At 40.4% G+C, this 16257-nt stretch overlaps 1 protein-coding gene across 1 annotated transcript in view; it reads right to left on the bottom strand.

The window, feature by feature from the left end:
- Window positions 1–16257, bottom strand: part of slc39a4 (solute carrier family 39 member 4) — a 72205-nt gene that overhangs the window by 38547 nt on the left and 17401 nt on the right. The window lies entirely within an intron of this gene.

Here is a 16257-nt window from a genome sequence, read left to right as displayed (position 1 = left end):
GTTTAGCTTGGATAAGTGAGACTCTACTGCATTATTATTATTATTATTATTATTATTATTATTATTATTATTATTATTAGGAAGGTTGAGAACCACTGGCCTATGGTTTAATGGGGCTCACAACCTTAAAAACAATGTTTCATTTTATTGCAAATATTGTGCCTGAATCCAAGCTGTCTGCATAAGGTGTCTATGAAACATCAATGGATTTATGCGCTTAGACCTGGGTCAGGATTTGTGGGTCCTGATTATTATAATTTTCCATCCCTTTAAAGCATCAAAGGCATTTCTATCCTTTAAGGATCAAAGGCGTTGGCATTTTATGCCTCTCCTTTTGCATTGTTTGATCCGTTTGTTCCAAGAAGAGGGATGAAAGGGAGCTTTGATGCATTCAAATACACACACACACACACACACACATATATGTAAAGAGTTATTAACGACTGACACCAATGTGGAAAGACTCAGGGAGGAGACCTTTTACTTTAAAGGGTAGCATAACTTGGGTTAGAATATATGCGACAGAGGCCTAGATATTAGAAGAACAATAACAAGTTTATTCAGGCACAGAGCTTAGTGGTTACAATGTTGTTTCTCACTTATAGGTATTCTTATTAACAGTTACAATACTAGAATGAGATGAATCAACTCTCTAAAGCAGGGGTCCTCAAACTTTTTAAGTGGAGGGCCGATTCACAGTCCCGAAGACTGTTAGGGGGCCAGACTATGATGAAATAGTCCAAAATTAAGATTGTTGTAGTTGTGTGCCTTCAAGTTATTTCAGACTTAGGTCAACCCTAAGTCTAAAGTTTAGGACAGAGGCCAGGTCAATGACCTTGGAGGGCCGCATCCGGCTCATGGTCCTTAGTTTAGGGACCCCTGGTCTAGATGATCTCATAAGACCATAGGTAAACAAAATTACCTCCAAAGACCATCTAGATGGTTTCATAAGCACATAGGTAAGGAAAGGGGTCCCCAAAGGCCATCTAGACAATCTCATAAAACCATAGGTAAGGAAAGGGACACTCAAAGGCCATCTAGATGGTCTCATAGGACCATAGGTAAGGAAAGTGACCTCCAAAAGCCATCTAGATGGTCTCATAAGGCCGTAGCTAAGCAAAGGGACCTTCAAGGACCATCCAGATGATCTCATAAGACCATAGGTAAGCAAAAAGACCTCCAAGACCAGATAGAATTAGGTCAACCCTAAGTCTAAAGTTTAGGACAGGGGCCAGGTCAATGACCTTGGAGGGCCGCATCCGGCCCCCGGGCCTTAGTTTGGGGACCCCTGCTCTAAAGTGTCACTTCTTTTACTTAAAGTAGTTAAAACTTCTTCCTCTGCTACTTTTAAATTGTTACTTCAATGGATCTCTGTGAGTCCAGCTGGGATTAGTTCCCAAAGTTTGAAACTTGGACTATCCAGTGACTTCAAACCACAGTCACTCCTGTGATATACTATCACAAATTCTCTGTGCCTTACCAGGACACAGACTACACTAAATAAGTCACCAAACTTATTTAAAACCGACTCAAAATGAACAATTGAGTCTCCTTGATCCCATCAACCTGGAATCAATCTTCCCTGTGCCTCATCAGAGCACAGACTGACTTTATTTTTTAAAATCTGCACTTCTTCAACTACAAGGCAGTTGGCTCTGCCCACTTCCCCATGGCAACCAGCATCTGAGTGCCGAGATACAACAACTGTAACACTTACCCTTTTAAAACATAAATACACAATTAAACATAACATCTGTAAACCAAAATTCGTACTTCATTACAATATAGCTGTGCCCGGCCACACGTTGCTGTGGCTTATGGGAATGCTTTGTTGACCAGGTGGAATAGCAGTGAATAGCCTTGCAGCCTCAAAAGCCCGAACCCTGGCTGTACCCCGGCACCATTGTGGCTGAGAGGGTTGCTAAGAGACAAAGTGGGCTGGGCCTAAAGGGGGCAGGGCCTACCCGTCTGACCAGCAACCAGGGTTGAAAATGGCTCTTCCTCGTTTTCTAATTTGGACTTTATTTTCCAGGTTTTTTTTGTTTGAAAGACATAGATTGGATGACTACGTCTTTTGTGGTCAAATTTGGTGTGATTTGGTTCAGTGGTTTTGTTGTTTACTCAGTCCTACAAACGTACATTACATTTATATATATAGACTAGCTGTGCCCGGCCACATGTTGCTGTGGCGTAGTCTGGTGTTGGTTAAAAATTGTTGAAGAAGTGGTGGTATTTAGTGTGACATCATGCCTGCTTTATACTTACAGTAGTAGTTGAAGTCTGTTATCTTCCTCAAGTGTGGTGTTGAACACATTTATATATAGACTAGCTGTGCCCGGCCATGCATTGCTGTGGCATAGTCTGGTGGTGTTGATGAGAAATGGTTGAGGTAGCGGTGGTATTGAATGTCTGTTGTATGGTTGTCTTTATGTTTAGTATGCATTTGGTTGTTTGTGTACTGTGATAGAGGGGGTCTATGTCCTTGTGTAGTATTATATAGTATTTATATGTTGTCCATGTGTTGTGAATGCTTGGATTGTGTCCTGCTGTACAGTAGAAAGGGTTGGGCTGGATGGCCCTTAGGGGTCTCTCCAAACTCTTGTGCCTGTCCCCTGGGCTGAGTAGGTTGCTAGGAGACCAAGTGGGCGGAGCTTAGCCTTCTAACTGGCAGCAATTGGATAAAAACAATTATTCCTCTCCCTCTAATTAGGACTTTATTTTTCTTTTCTTTTTGTTGTATCAACCTAGAGGCGTGGATGATGGGTTGTGTTGTCAAATTTCGAGGTTGGGGGACCTGTAGTTTTGTTGTTTTGTCCGGTGCCCTGATGCCATCACTCTTTTATAGATAGATAGATAGATAGATAGATAGATAGATAGATAGATAGATAGATAGATAGATAGAGATATAATGAGAAGAGAGAAAAATAGCGAAGTGGCTGGTGACTACATAGATGCATCTACATTATAGGATTAACACACTTTGACGCCACTTTATGGGATCCTGGGAGTTGTAGTTTGGTGGGGCTCTTTGGCAGAGACCTTGTAAAACTACAACTCCCACAATCCCATAACCTTGAGTCAAGGCAGTTAAAGTGGTGCCAAACAACATTAATTCTGCAACGTAGATGCACCCAATGATTTACTTTGGAAAAGTAACTTGCCTCTTGCAAAACAGTATCCTGTCATATGTGCTTCCCTCCATAGGTAACATGCGCCAGACATGAGAAAACAATGGCTAAAAATAATTTTAAAGAACAACACACTCACTTCCCTAAAGTGATATGACCTACAAAATGCAGTTTTCAACAGGCCCAGAAAAGGAGACAAAGGAAGCATATGTTTGGGGTCATTCGGTCCTGGTTGTGACTCAAGCTGTTTCTCAACTAATGCGCTGCAGTGCATCATTCCACACCAAGGAATTAATGCAGTTTTGCACCACTCTAACTACCCCACCTCCATACTTATAGATTAAGATAGATAAGACTTATAATAAACCACTAGCTGTGCCCAGTCTGGTGGTCTGGGAAATAAAGTATTGAGGAATTGGTGGGAGTTAAGGTCAAGGGTAAATGTTTTCCCCAGACATTAAGTCCAGTCGTGTCTGACTCTGGAGGTTGGTGCTCATCTCCATTTCTAAGCTGAAGAGCCGGCGTTGTCCGTAGACTCCTCCAAAGTCATGTGGGATGACGGCATGGAGCGGCGTTACCTTCCCGCCGGAGCAGTACCTATTGATGCACTCACATTTGCATGTTTTTGAACTTCTGGGGTACTGTATTTATGAATTTAGCACCAAAATATCACGATATATTGAAAACATTGACTACAAAAATGCGTTGGATAATCCAGAACGTTGGATAAGCGAGTCTTGGATAAGTGAGACTCTACTGTAATTACTACATAGCATTACTGCGCATGGAGCTACTTTTTCTGTCAAATTTGTTGTATAATATGATGTTTTGGTGCTTAATTTGTATAACGATTACCTAATTTGATGTTTAATCTGCTTTTCCTGAATCCCTTCTTATTATCCAACATATTCACTTATCCTGCCGGCCTGTTTACGTTGGATAAGTGAGACTCTACTGTATATTTCTAATCTTATATTATCTGCTCAGTGTTGGGAAATCATCCTGGACTACTCAAGTCCAAATGTAGTTAGATAGATGATAGAGTTAGATTGAGGGAATCCTTTCCCTGTTTCCAAAGCATGCCTAGACAGGCTTTACTGTGTTTCACTCTATCCTGTTTACGTCACGTCCCTTACTTTGAAGTTGGTAGAAATGTGAATCTTTAGGGACACTAACTTCCAATTGGTCAGAGTGTCTTTTATGGCCCCAATAAACTGGACCATGAGGTTGGAACCATTTTGGTTCTCTCTCTTCTCCCTTTGTTCTTCAAACTAACAAGCAGCATCCTGCCATCTCTCCTGGCAAGATGTAACTATGTAGATGTTTGTTATTTTTCCTTACTTATTTTTCCTTAGAATCCAGTCTATAGTAATCTAGACAGCTCCCAAGGCTTTCTATCTACAATGGAGTTCTTTTTACCTGAATAAATACTTTTTGAACTTTTATTGAGACTCTGCAGTCCATTGCAATCCTAAAAAGGCTTCTCTTGCTCGCCAGTGTAAGTAACTGTTGCATTTGAAAGCTTTGCTTTTGCTACTCTGCTGATTTTGGTGGAATCTCCCCCAGAGAGGGTTAAATTGAGTCTAACCGCTCAGAGATTACCACAACAAAGGGTTTACGGGCCCAGACACTGCAAGCTGAGCAAAAGGGAAATAGCCTGTTTTTTAAAAGGATTGAATTGAAATAAGGAGCAGAGGAAAGTTCTCAAAAGATTTGAGACTTAATTTCAAGATTTTTAATTTTTTGATTTTTCTGGATTATTCCAAATATTTTGATTTTTTTGGAGATTTTTAATTTTTTTGGAAATTGAAAGGATGGAGCAAAACAAAGAAACCTCTTGGAGCCTACCCAAGCTGCAGGATAATGGAGAGAACTACCTGAACTGGAAAAGAAGACTGGAAACCATGCTCAAACCAGCACAACTAAAAGTGCTGCAAGAAGGCGGGCCACCAGAAGGAGCCGGGGAGGAGGCTATCCAGACGTGGCGGGAAGATGATCGTTTGGTGAGATGCATAATAATAAATTCCCTATCAGAGAGAGTTTTTCAATTTGTAAGAGATGCTTCTAATGCAAAAGAGATGATGGACTATTTGCAGACTAATTACAGTAAAGGGTCGGAGGCAGATATTATATTGGCATATAAAAGACTCTTTAATTCAAAAATGCATTCAGAAGATGATTTGAATGATTACCTGCAACAGATAAGATCTCTAGTTGATCAATTGAGATCTAGCGGAGAACCAATTACTGAGAGAATGTGCATAGGATTAGTTGCGTGTGGGATCCATCCATCTTACAAAAGTATTATTACAATTTTACGTAATACACACAGACTTGAAAGTGAAGAGCTTACTCTTAAATCTATCACGGCTGAGTTGAAATCGGAATATCTCGAAAGAAATGGATCTGATTCCAAAAATAATATGCAATCTGAATCTCAGTCAAAAAGCATGGCTCTGAAAGCTGGGCACAAATTTAAACTCAAGAATAAAGTGATTTGTAATCTCTGCCAAAAGGCAGGACATTTGCAAAGGGACTGCTGGTTTGCTAAAAACAATCAAACTAGTTCTACAGCTTCTCACAGCAGGAGTCAAGGATCAAAGCCTAGGGTTTTCAATACCCAGGTCAGAAGACAAAGCCAGTTCTCTGCCAGTGAAAATGCAAATGAGAGATTAGGTCAGCACACCTCTGCAAAGCATGCAAATTTGGTGTTACCAAGTGACACAGCTGAGTCAGAAGGAATTAATGATTTCTTTGGAAGTCTTGCATTACATGTGACCAATAAGCTTGTTAATGAAAAAGATATCTTATTAGATTCTGGAGCGACGGACCATTATTTTTGTCATTTGGATTATTTTATTGAAATCGAGAAAGAAAAATCTACTGTGAAAGGAATTGGATGTCAAAAAGTTAATTGTACAGGGCTAGGCAAAGTGAATCTTGCATGTGCAGACTCTGGGATCAATCTAACTCTCAGCAATGTTTACTACAGTAAAGACATTGGAACTAATTTGATTTCTGTGGCAAAGCTGATGCGTCATGGATGTAAAATTGTTTTTGAGAATGGACTATGTAAAGTGCTGAAAGATGGAAAACTTGTTTTAAAGGCTGAGGAATATCATGGGATATTCAAAGTTATGTTTGAGCCAAAGTTTTCAGGATTAGCCTTACCAGAATGTGAGAAACGAAACTGTGCTCGTTTATGGCATGAAAGATTTGGTCATGCAAATGAGAAATATGTCTGGAATGCAAAAGAAGTATGTAGAGATATGGAAGTAAATTCATGTTGTAAGGAGATATGTGAAACTTGTATAAAGGCCAAGGCATGTGCTCCAAATGTTCCAAAAGACAAAGAGTTTGAAGCGCAACGCCCTCTGCAGGTCATATCCAGTGATGTATGTGGCCCCATGTCTACATCATTGGGGGGGTCTTTGTACTTTGTGGTTTTCAAAGATTCATTTTCTGGATATACCAAAGTCTATTTCATGAAGCACAAAAATGAATTATTTAACAAATTAAAGGAATATTTGGCCATGGTTGAGAATCAATTTCAAAGGATGCCAGAAACTCTGAGGACAGACAATGGAGGAGAATTTTGCAATAAAGCAGTGGATGATCTATTGAGGAAATATGGGATTAGACGCCAATATTCTCTTCCCTATTTTCCACATCAGAATGGCATTGCAGAAAGAAAGAATAGAAGTTTGATTATAATGGCAAAATCCATGATTTATCATGCAGGAATTCAGCGTAAATTCTGGGCTGAGGCCATTAATACTGCTTGTTATTTGCAAAATAGAATGCCCAATGCAAAAAGTCATGTAACCCCATATGAATTGTGGTTTGGTCATTCTCCAAGTGTAAAGCATTTGCGTGTGTTTGGATCCAAAGCCTATGTGTACATCCCAAGAGAAAAGCGAAGTGGGAAGTTTGATTGCAGCTCTAAAGAATGCCTACTGGTTGGTTATTCTGATGAACATAAATCTTACCGACTTTATGATCCAGAAAAGAATATAATTTTTGTAGGAAAGACGGTTTACATAGATGAAAGAGTTGGAAGAAATTTACAGCCTCCTGTTGATGAGCCTTTGTTAAGAAATGACTCTGATGACTTAACATGCGGTCTGCAGAGTGGAAATGAGCCAATTGCGCCATCTGCTGGAAAAGTCCTGCCATCGCTGGTCAGAAGGGCTGATCAAAGAAATGAGCCAACGCCACCCAGTGGAGAGACCCTGACATCTGAGGTCGAAGGACCCGATGAAAGGATTGACCCACATAGTGGCATGGCAGAGGAACATCAATGGCACCCTCAAGGACCAGATGAAAGTGCAGAGACACCCGATGGACAAAATGAGCAATTACCACGCAGATCTCAAAGGACAAATTGTGGGGTCCCTCCCCAGAGATTTGCTTATCTTACCAATGAAGCTGAACTACAGGAACCATCATCCTGGAATCAGATGCTGAAGTTTCCAGAGGATGAAAAAGAAAAATGGCTTACTGCTGCATCAGATGAAATAGAGTCATTACATAAAAACAAGACATGGACACTTGTACCACCACCAGAAAATAGGAATGTAGTTGGCTGTAAATGGATTTTCAAACTGAAACGTGATGAAAATGGACAGATACAGCGATACAAAGCCAGACTTGTAGCTAAGGGCTACTCACAACAATATGGAGAGGATTATGATGAAGTTTTTGCACCTGTTGTAAAACACACCACCTTGAGGACATTGCTTGCAATTGCAGCCTCTAGAAAAATGAATGTTGAACACCTTGACGTTGCTACAGCTTTTCTTCATGGCGAATTAGAAGAAGAGATATTTATGCAACAACCACCTGGATTTGAAGACAAGGCACACAAAGGATATGTATGCAAATTGCAACGATCTCTCTATGGTTTAAAACAAGCAGCAAAATGCTGGAATCAGAAATTAAATCAAATGTTAATTGAGAAGGGGTTTGCACAAGGGAAAGCTGATCCTTGCCTTTATTCTAGATTCAAAAACAACAGATGGACATATGTTCTAGCCTATGTAGATGACATAGTGTGTTGCTTTCAACAGAAATCTGACTTTGATGATCTTGTACAACATTTGAGCCGTACCGTTGAAATCAAACAACTTGGCAATTTGAGTCATTATTTGGGAATACAGGTTGAAAGAGAAGAAGATGGGAGCTTTCTCCTGAATCAGAGACAAAAGATTATTGACTTGCTAAAACATCTTGGACTCTTAGAAGCAAATACAGTGACTACACCCATGGAAGTGAACTATTGGAAAAACACTTCAGAAAGTGAACCATTGAGTGACAACACCTTGTATCGAGAGGCAATTGGGAAAATGTTGTACATCTCTCGAATCACAAGACCAGATATTTCAGCAGCGGTTGGGATACTATGCAGGAAGACTAGTAAACCAACCAAATATGACTTAATTGCAATCAAAAGAGCTGCTAGATACCTAAAAGGCACACTGAACTTCAAATTGAGACTACAAGCCACCAGCAACCCTACACTGACAGGGTATGTGGATGCTGACTGGGCCAATGATATTACAGATCGCAAGTCTACCAGCGGCTATCTATTCTTCTACGGAGATGCACTGATAGACTGGACAACACAGAAACAAAAAGTAGTAGCTTCATCTTCAACAGAAGCAGAATATGTTTCCGCATCAGAAGCGTGCAAACAATTGAAATGGCTACATATGATGTTATTTGATTTTGGAATCGAAGAACCAACACCAATACAAGTTTTTGAGGACAATCAAGGTTGTCTGAAGTATACTCAAACAGAGAAGATCAGTGCATTGCTCAAGCACATTGACACAAGATACCACATCGTGAAGAATGCACACGAAGAAGGATTTATGAGGTTGGAGTTTTGCAGATCTGAAGACATGATTGCCGACATTCTGACAAAACCCCTGCCTAGACATGCTCATGATAAGTTGAAGAAGATGTTGAACCTGATGGACATGAGCAGCCCAGGCTGAAGAAGGGGATTGTTGGGAAATCATCCTGGACTACTCAAGTCCAAATGTAGTTAGATAGATGATAGAGTTAGATTGAGGGAATCCTTTCCCTGTTTCCAAAGCATGCCTAGACAGGCTTTACTGTGTTTCACTCTATCCTGTTTACGTCACGTCCCTTACTTTGAAGTTGGTAGAAATGTGAATCTTTAGGGACACTAACTTCCAATTGGTCAGAGTGTCTTTTATGGCCCCAATAAACTGGACCATGAGGTTGGAACCATTTTGGTTCTCTCTCTTCTCCCTTTGTTCTTCAAACTAACAAGCAGCATCCTGCCATCTCTCCTGGCAAGATGTAACTATGTAGATGTTTGTTATTTTTCCTTACTTATTTTTCCTTAGAATCCAGTCTATAGTAATCTAGACAGCTCCCAAGGCTTTCTATCTACAATGGAGTTCTTTTTACCTGAATAAATACTTTTTGAACTTTTATTGAGACTCTGCAGTCCATTGCAATCCTAAAAAGGCTTCTCTTGCTCGCCAGTGTAAGTAACTGTTGCATTTGAAAGCTTTGCTTTTGCTACTCTGCTGATTTTGGTGGAATCTCCCCCAGAGAGGGTTAAATTGAGTCTAACCGCTCAGAGATTACCACAACACTCAGAACTGGATTATCTGAGGCCCCTTCTTCACAGCTGTATAAAATGCACACTGAAGTGGATTATATGGCAGTGTGGAGTCAAGATAATCCAGTGCAAAGCAGATAATATAAGATTATAAATGGGTTATATAGCTGTGTGGAAGGGCCTTGAGTCTACTCTGCCATATAATCCAGTGCAAATTAGATAATCTGTGGAAGAAGCCTAAGTGAGGCCTAAGTCTGCCTGTCCCCTAACTGAACCCTGGCTGTCCCTTGGCTGAGTTGGTTGCTAGGAGACCAAGTGGGCAGAGATTAGCCCTTTAAACTGGCAGCAATTGGATAAAAACAATTATTCCTCTCCCTCTAATTGGGACTTTATTTTTCTTTTCTTTTTGTTGTATCAACCTAGAGGCAGGATTGATGGGTTGTGTTGTCAAATTTCGAGGTTGGGGGGCCTGTAGTTTTGTTAATTTGTGTGTCGCCATGATGCCATCACTCATTTATATATATAGATGTACAGTAGAGTTTTGCTTATCCAACCTCTACTTATCGGACGTGGTCGGCCTTTTCGTTGTCAATCGTTTTGTAGTCAATGTTTTCAATACATTGCAATATTTTGGTGCTAAATTCATAAATACAGTAATTAGTACATTACGTTACCGTGTATTGAACTGCTTTTTTCTGTTGATTTGTTGCAAAACATGATGTTTTGGTGTTTAATTTGTAAAATCATAATGTAATTTGATGTTTAATAGGCTTTTCCTTAGTCCCGCCTTATTATCCAACATTTTCACTTATCCAATGTTCTGATGTCCCATTTGTGTTGGATAAGTGAGACTCTACTGTATAACTCATTTTGATAGATAAAACAAAATGTTTGCATACACCTGGCAAAGTGCTTTTGAGAGCCAGGATGGTGGCTCTGGAGTGTTTGACTGCAGAATCCACTAATAATAATAATAATAATAATAATAATAATAATAATAATAATATGAAATCCAGCATATCTATCTTGTTTGCTGTGTCATAATAAAATAATAATAATAATTCATCATTAACCATTCATCATTCACTGCGCCCTGGCAGTGATGTTGACCGGCTATATCTGCCTCGAAGATCAGGAGGCAGATGACTCTTACAAGTAAAACAAGCAGTCAAAGAAGAAGAACATGCCCTGGCAGAAGATGTAAAGCAAACTGAAGAACCTGCTTGGATTGAAGTCAAAAATCAGAAACTCCTCAAAGCACAGCAAACAAAAAACCAGTACAAGAAAACCGCACTACAAACTAGAGCTGAAAGCTGGCACAACAAAACATTGCATGGAAAGTTCCTTGACAAAATTGAAGGAAATTGAATGAGATTTTCCTGCTTCTTGCAGAGGGTTGGACTGGATGGCCTGTGAGGTTCTTCCAACTCTACGATTCTATGATTCTATGATTCTATGAAAAGCTGATAAGGAGAAGACCTGGCTCTGGCTCACGAATGGGACCCTGAAGAAGGAGACAGAAGGCCTGATCCTTGCAGCCCAGGAGCAAGACATCAGAACAAAGGCAATCAAGGCCAAGATCGAAAAATCAGCTGATGACCCAAAGTGCAGACTGTGCAAGGAAACCGATGAAACCATGGATCATATCCTCAGCTGGTGTAAGAAAATTGCACAGACAGACTACAAACAGAATTACAACTATGTGGCCCAAATGATTTTGTGATACGAAATCCAGCATATATCTCTCGTTTGCTGTGTCATAGTATGTCTTTGTGTCAATAATAATAATAATAATATCAGCTAGTGACTCAAAATGCAGACCGTGCAAGGAAGCGGACGAAACCATGGATCATATCCTCAGCTGGTGTAAGAAAATTGCACAGACAGACTACAAACAGAATTACAACTATGTGGCCCAAATGATTTTGTGATACGAAATCCAGCATATATCTCTCGTTTGCTGTGTCATAGTATGTCTTTGTGTCAATAATAATAATAATAATATCAGCTAGTGACTCAAAATGCAGACCGTGCAAGGAAGCGGACGAAACCATGGATCATATCCTCAGCTGGTGTAAGAAAATTGCACAGACAGACTACAAACAGAATTACAACTATGTGGCCCAAATGATTTTGTGATACGAAATCCAGCATATATCTCTCGTTTGCTGTGTCATAGTATGTCTTTGTGTCAATAATAATAATAATAATATCAGCTAGTGACTCAAAATGCAGACCGTGCAAGGAAGCGGACGAAACCATGGATCATATCCTCAGCTGGTGTAAGAAAATTGCACAGACAGACTACAAACAGAATTACAACTATGTGGCCCAAATGATTTTGTGATACGAAATCCAGCATATATCTCTCGTTTGCTGTGTCACAGTATGTCTTTGTGTCAATAATAATAATAATAATATCAGCTAGTGACTCAAAATGCAGACTGTGCAAGGAAGCGGACGAAACCATGGATCATATCCTCAGCTGGTGTAAGAAAATTGCACAGACAGACTACAAACAGAATCACAACTATGTGGCCCAAATGATTTTGTGATACGAAATCCAGCATATATCTCTCGTTTGCTGTGTCATAGTATGTCTTTGTGTCAATAATAATAATAGTAATATCAGCTAGTGACTCAAAATGCAGACTGTGCAAGGAAGCGGACGAAACCATGGATCATATCCTCAGCTGGTGTAAGAAAATTGCACAGACAGACTACAAACAGAGGCACAACTATGTGGCCCAAATGATTTTGTGATACGAAATCCAGCATATATCTCTCGTTTGCTGTGTCACAGTATGTCTTTGTGTCAATAATAATAATAATAATATCAGCTAGTGACTCAAAATGCAGACTGTGCAAGGAAGCGGACGAAACCATGGATCATATCCTCAGCTGGTGTAAGAAAATTGCACAGACAGACTACAAACAGAGGCGCAACTATGTGGCCCAAATGATTTTGTGATACGAAATCCAGCATATATCTCTCGTTTGCTGTGTCACAGTATGTCTTTGTGTCAATAATAATAATAATAATATCAGCTAGTGACTCAAAATGCAGACTGTGCAAGGAAGCGGACGAAACCATGGATCATATCCTCAGCTGGTGTAAGAAAATTGCACAGACAGACTACAAACAGAGGCGCAACTATGTGGCCCAAATGATTTTGTGATACGAAATCCAGCATATATCTCTCGTTTGCTGTGTCATAGTATGTCTTTGTGTCAATAATAATAATAATAATATCAGCTAGTGACTCAAAATGCAGACTGTGCAAGGAAGCGGACGAAACCATGGATCATATCCTCAGCTGGTGTAAGAAAATTGCACAGACAGACTACAAACAGAGGCGCAACTATGTGGCCCAAATGATTTTGTGATACGAAATCCAGCATATATCTCTCGTTTGCTGTGTCATAGTATGTCTTTGTGTCAATAATAATAATAATAATATCAGCTAGTGACTCAAAATGCAGACTGTGCAAGGAAGCGGACGAAACCATGGATCATATCCTCAGCTGGTGTAAGAAAATTGCACAGACAGACTACAAACAGAGGCGCAACTATGTGGCCCAAATGATTTTGTGATACGAAATCCAGCATATATCTCTCGTTTGCTGTGTCACAGTATGTCTTTGTGTCAATAATAATAATAATAATATCAGCTAGTGACTCAAAATGCAGACTGTGCAAGGAAGCCGACGAAACCATGGTTCATATCCTCAGCTGCTGTAAGAAAATTGCACAGACAGACTACAAACAGAGGCACAACTATGTGGCCCAAATGATTCATTGGAACTTATGCCTCAAGTACAACCTCCCAGCAGTAAAGAACTTGGAATATATTTTTCATCCAGTGTCCGAACTGACCTTAGTCACCTTTCGGATGACCTCACGTGACCCCTAAGAAATAATTCCTGCTTTCCAAAAAATGTGTGCAAACACACTTCGGGCAAGGGAAGGGCAGCTTCTTATCTCACATATCCCTTATCATGAAAGGCAGGATAGTTCACATTCCTTCCCTTGGATCACCTGTTAAAGGTTTTAAATGTTCTAGCAGGTGTCAACAAACTACAACTCCCAGAATTCTGTAACACAGAGCCAATGCAATTCAAACTGCATTCATTCGACAGTTCGAGATGCACCCAGGAAAGTTCAGACTGAAAACCAGAGTCAACATTACGGAGAAATCCTTGCATGGCTTTGGATGTTCATTGGGCAATGGGACTGGACTAGATGACCTCTGAAGACCCCATCAAAACACTCCCAACAGATGGCCAGCGAGAGCTCCATTGAGAAAAGAAATTCCTACTAAACATTAGAGAGAAATACTTGCATGGCTACAGATAATTTATAAAACAATGGGGTCAGACTAGATGACCTCTGAAGCCCCCATCATGGCTTTGGATGTTCACTGGGCAATGGGGATGGACTAGATGGCCTCTGAAGCCCCATCAAACCACTCTCAACAGATGGCCAGCGAGAGCTCCATTGAGAAAGGAGATTCCTCCTGAACATTAGGGAGAAAGACTTGCATGGCTTTAGATCTTCAATGGGTGATGGGGTCAGACTATATGACCTCTGAAGCCCCTATCAAACCACTCTCAACAGATGGTCAGCTAGAGCTCCATTGAGAAAAGAGATTCCTCCTGAACATTAGGGAGAAAGACTTGTATGGCTATAGATATTTATAAAACAATAGGGTCAGACTAGATGACCTCTGAAGCCCCCATCAAACCACTACCAATAAATGGCCAGGTAGCGCTCCATTGAGAAAAGAGATTCCTCCTGAACATTATGGAGAAAGACTTGCATGGCTTTAGATCTTCAATGGGTGATGGGGCTGGACTAGATGATCTCTGTAGCCCCCATCAAACCACTCCCAATAGATGGCCAGCGAGAGCTCCATTGAGAAAAGAGTTTCCTCCTAAACATTAGGGAGAAATACTTGCATGGATATAGATATTTATATAAAAAAAATGGGGTCAGACTAGATGACCTCTGAAGCCCCCATCAAATCCCTCCCAACAGATGGCCAGTGAGAGCTCCATTGAGAAAAGAGTTTCCTCCTAAACATTAGGGAGAAATCCTTGCATGGCTTTGGATGTTCATTGGGCAATGGGGCTGGACTAGATGACCTCTGAAGACCCATCAAACCACTCCCAATAGATGGCCAGTGAGAGCTCCACTGAGAAAAGAGATTCCTCCTAAACATGAGGGAGAAATACTTGTATGGATATAGATATTTATTTTTAAAAATGGGGTCAGACTAGATGACCTCTGAATACCCCATCAAACCACTCCCAACAGATGGCCATCCAGCTTTTCTGGAGGTTTTTCTGGAGGTTTTTAAGCATCAGCTGGATGGCCATTTGTCAGGAGGACTTGCTGCCTAGAGCAGAGAGGGGTTGGGCTAGATGGCCTTTGGGGGCCCCTTACAGTCAACTCTGTCTGACTCTTCCAACTCTACAATTCTGTGTTTCTGCAAAGTCAACAGGGAACTTCCTCTTAAACTTCAAAAGTGGAATTCCCCCCCAGGACCCAGGAAGGGAGGAAGGGAAAATTCCCCACCAGCAACCCCGGCTAATCCTATTCATTAGGGTTCACCTGACTCTCTTATTTGCATTTCTCTCTCAGTAATTTGCACCTTCTATTGCAAAAAAACACATTTCCTTGGCCCTCAATGGCTTTGCAAAATGAATTTAGCCTCTAATCTCATGCTTGGGATTGATCTACATCATCATCATCATTATCCTCTGAAGATGCCAGTAGCCAGAGATGCAGGCAAAACGTCAGGAGGAAATGCTGCTAGAACACATTGGCCATACAGCCCAGAACATCCTGTTGTTGTTGTTGTTATTTCCTTTGTCAACATCATTATCATTATTATTATTATTATTATTATTATTATCCTCTGAAGATGACAGTAGCCACAGATGCAGGCGAAACGTCAGGAGAAAATGCTGCTAGAACACATTGGCCATACAGCCCAGAACATCCTGTTGTTGTTGTTGTTATTTCCTTTGTCAACATCATTATCATTATTATTATTATTATTATTATTATCCTCTGAAGATGACAGTAGCCAGAGATGCAGGCGAAACGTCAGGAGAAAATGCTGCTAGAACACATTGGCCATACAGCCCAGAACATCCTGTTGTTGTTGTTGTTGTTATTTCCTTTGTCAACATCATTATCATTATCATTATTATTATTATTATTATTGTCCTCTGAAGATGACAGTAGCCACAGATACAGGCGAAACGTCAGGAGAAAATGCTGCTAGAACACATTGGCCATACAGCCCAGAACATCCTATTGTTGTTGTTGCTGTTGCTGTTGTTGTTGTTGTTTCCTTTGTCAACATCATTATCATTATTATTATTATTATTATTGTCCTCTGAAGGTGCCAGTAGCCACAGATACAGGCGAAACGTCAGGAGAAAATGCTGCTAGAACACATTAGCCATACAGCCCGAAACACCCTATTATTATTATTATTATTTCCTTTGTCATCATCATCG

The sequence above is a fragment of the Anolis carolinensis genome, chromosome 4, assembly GCF_035594765.1.
Source record: "Anolis carolinensis isolate JA03-04 chromosome 4, rAnoCar3.1.pri, whole genome shotgun sequence".
Lineage (NCBI taxonomy): Eukaryota > Metazoa > Chordata > Lepidosauria > Squamata > Dactyloidae > Anolis > Anolis carolinensis.
This window is presented reverse-complemented; position numbering and strand designations above follow the sequence as displayed.